Below are 3,921 nucleotides of genomic sequence, written 5' to 3' on the forward strand. Positions count from 1 at the left end.
GTGTACATGTGATGTGCAGCAGGGGGTTAGGTTACGTCAGTACTTCTGAAATAGTGGGACGGGCCAGGAGAGGCAGAAGGGGAGGAGAGAGAGCTCATTCAAAGATTCACCTACACATGTACGTGCGTATCCCACGTCACTGAACTGAGTGCAGCTATTTATAAAGGGGCAGAAAAGTATAGGCTGAATCACTGTGCTGGGCTTTAGAAAGGCGCAGGGTGAAAATAGCTTGTTTGTACCCAGAAAAACGCCAAATAGCCTAATAAAAGCTCGACGGAGGAAAAGGACAAATAAAGACAGAAGTGTTTCAGATAAATTCAGAGTTTTGGTATTCACATGACAGCTACTTGTCACAATAATTGGTGGCTCTGTTTCACACGCGGGCGATGGATTTCAGGAGCGGCGTCGTCTTCTCTTTGTGCCAAGATCACAGTATCTGCTCTAACTGGCAAAATCAGCCTCTGTGTGGTCCGTCCAACGGTACTCAAAGGCACCAACAAATATTATCTTTTATAATGAGATCATTAATCTTACAGCCTCGCGTCTCTCCCGACGCAGCTATAAAACCAAACGAGACCGTGGAAGTAAACACCTGAGGCAGACACTTATTGTCCTCTGCGGTCAAAAGGTGTTTGTCCATGAGGAGAGCGGACGTCGTGATGTTTATACCGGCTGATGAATCACTGCAGTCAGTCTGAGAAACAGCTGTCTACTTTGAATGACGAAAAAGAAAATGTTTGGTGCAGCACACTCAGGGGCTTTCTGATACACCTAATATTTCATCCACGCGTATTTTCTCAAATGAGTGAATACCTCCAGGGAGACGGTAGTCGTGCGTAATTCCATCTGTTGAACTCCAAACGGTGTCGTTGAGATTTAGGGGAGACCCTTTTTGCGTAGACCTGTGTGTCAGGCTTGTGTCGGCGTTTGTGTAGTAAGAAACTGCTTGAAATGATACTTACTTTAAACGACAAAAGTGCCCTTTCTCGGTGTGTCACGCCACGGTACAGAGGAAGAAAAATACCCGTGGGATGATGCTTCCTCCCGCACAGGTCACATTTATCCCGACACTGTTGTGTGGCTTATATATGCAGCAAACTTTTTACAATTAAAGGGTTTCCTTTGATGCCTTTGATACTGCTTCGCCCGTGGTTTGAATGAGAATCGCTTATAATTCGATGCCAACAGTCACGACTTGTAAACCTTTCATTTCTGCTCTTTGTCTCCCCCTGTCTTCATCAAGGTTATTAAGGTCACTGCAATCCTTAAAGGTATAGAACGTCTTTGAACAAAAACTCCATACAATAATAAAAAAATAAATAAACTGCTCTGGGACTTCATGGGAACAAAGGACTTACTGTTACTGTGTGACTTCCGGTAGGAAGCTAATGCTTGAATACTAAAAAAAAAACACTGGAACAATGCTAAAAAGTCTAAGAATGTGGTCCTCTCTCTAATAGGCAAAAATACTACAAACCCAAATACCCATATAACAACATTGTAAATCTTTGACATGGAAGAAGACCTCTTCAACAATGTAGTTCATTTGAGAAAATAATTTAATCTCTACCAGGGTGCTAAAGATGTTGACATTTATTCACTTGTTTGATTTGTGTTAGTCTTTAGAATATCTTCTGGCTCAACATTTGGTTTTCAGTGTACTCTCCACATTTTCTAAGGGATTTTAAGTAAGTGAGATTGTAAGTCCAGTCCAGTCAGTTACATTAACTAAGGCCTCCTGGAAACAGTTAATCACTAGTTTTGTTAACTATGACATGAGCTGCTTTAAGCTGTAAGACAAAACTATGACTCGCTGGAAGTTTCCATGCTGATCAAAAACTCATTTATTTGCTGTTCTGTAGTGACTGCCCTTCTGGCACTTTAATTCCAGATGGGTTAAGTGTGTCTGTGTCGTGACAGTGTTTCACCTGCAGTTAGGGACCTTCCTACTTTAGTTTCTAACTAGTTTGTTTTTTTTCTCTAGATTGTCTACCCCTGTCAGTTTTCATGTGGATCACTTTCAACATCTGACTAAAACTTTTTCCTCTAGATCATGAAAATATTTTCAAAACTTGTGCTGCTGGTTCCAAATATCAACTATTGTTTTTCTGTGGTTTAAAGTGAGTAAAATCCTAAGCTAAGGTTAGAGCACTATTTAAATGCCCATTACTGGTTTACGGTATACACTATGGCATACTAAATAGGTAAGTGCCTCACAGTTAAGTTATAATAGTTATTGGTATTGTTGGTTTTCGTTAGTTATATATTTGTGTGTGTACATTGTATGCTATAATTGTCTCGCTCAGAAAACAAAAATCAAATAAAAAATAAATAAATTTCTGGAAGTGGGATAATAATTACATCCACGAAGTTTTTGCAGGGTAAGTTCTCTGAATAATATACAATAGCTACTACAGTAGTTAAAGGATGACACATTGTGAATGGAGGTATGTACCCTGTTTCCCCCTGAATTTAATATCCACACTCATACACCCTCTAGAGGTAGACCACAGAAGTGTAGCCTCCAAGAGAAAAAAAAGCAACTGTTTTCCAGGGGGAAATCGTGATAACAATAAAACTACAATTGATATCCATACGTTACATGATATGCATGGGTGAGATATTTTGTCACTACATTTTGGTTGGGACACCATTGGTCTTAATCTCTGCTTCTGATCTGACTACAGGAGAGAAGGAATGTCAGTCTCTAAGCCCTGGACCTCAGAGCTGGAGAACCGCTACTGACTGCAACCGAACAGCAATTTCAATGTGCTGACGTTTAGATGAGGATGAGTATTTGGCAAGTCAGTGTGTATGTGTGTGTGAGTGTGTGTGTACACAAGCATACACGATCCAATATCCGCATACTACACCCCACATGAATATGCAAGCAGGGGAGAGATGAATGATTGAAAAAGTGTGAATGAAATAACTCCCTACTCACACTCTTGTTAAACTCACCATCCTTCTTACTACTAAGTATTACACCTTGTTATACACATGCGAAAATACACAAAGCTGCAGTATGAGTGTATTTTCATCACTGGTCAACACTGGTCATTTGATATCATCAGATTGTGCTGGAAATGTTGCTGAAAAAGTAATAGTATAACCAGTTTGACAAAAGACGATCGTTCATTATCAATCATACGTATATAAATATTTTATAGTTTGGTGTTGGTAGGATGGGCAGATTATTTCTTGAACAAATCTCTGATGTGTCTGTCACGGACAGTTGTTGGCTCATTTCCTATCTCCTCATCTGTATTCCAAACAGAATATGTAGTCAGATGTGAGGAAGAGGGGGGTCTCATCCTTCCCATACTCTCTCGCTCTCTCCTCACATCCGCCTACCTTGCCTGCCCACCTCGCTTTCTCCCTCTCTGACTCATACTGAAATCCCAGTGAGCCNTTTCTCTCCCTTTGATTGCCAAGCTGGCTCCAACACAGTGAGCAGGGCAAGAGAGAATGAGCAAATGAAAACGAAGGAGAAGGAGAGAGGAGCAGCGGGTGGGAGGGTGGTGTGGGGCTGTGCTGCTGCCAAACGTGCCTGTAATGAGGATTCTGTCAGAGCAGGGCTAGGGAGGAAAAGGAGAGCGTGCGTGTGTGTTCGTGCACGTGTGTGAGTGGGTGTCAGAGTGAGAAAGTGGTTTCGAAGGAGTGGGTGTTTTTTAGTGAAACCCCTTCCCACCTACACATCCTTCCCTTTACTGTCTGTGTACATTTTGTATGCCCCCACATACGGATGATGCCCAACATATACATTAGATGAACTTTACATCTGTTTGTGTTTATAAAGTTGTCTGACAAGAGCAAATAATAAAGTATATGTTTAAGGGCATGTGTGTATTTTTTACCTGAGGTGTCATTTCATTGTATTATCACACAGCGTCGACGTAGCAGGCCAAGGTCATCTGTCCC

Source organism: Cynoglossus semilaevis, chromosome 19 (assembly GCF_000523025.1).
Source record: "Cynoglossus semilaevis isolate Cse_v1.0 chromosome 19, Cse_v1.0, whole genome shotgun sequence".
In the NCBI taxonomy this organism is placed as follows: Eukaryota; Metazoa; Chordata; class Actinopteri; order Pleuronectiformes; family Cynoglossidae; genus Cynoglossus; species Cynoglossus semilaevis.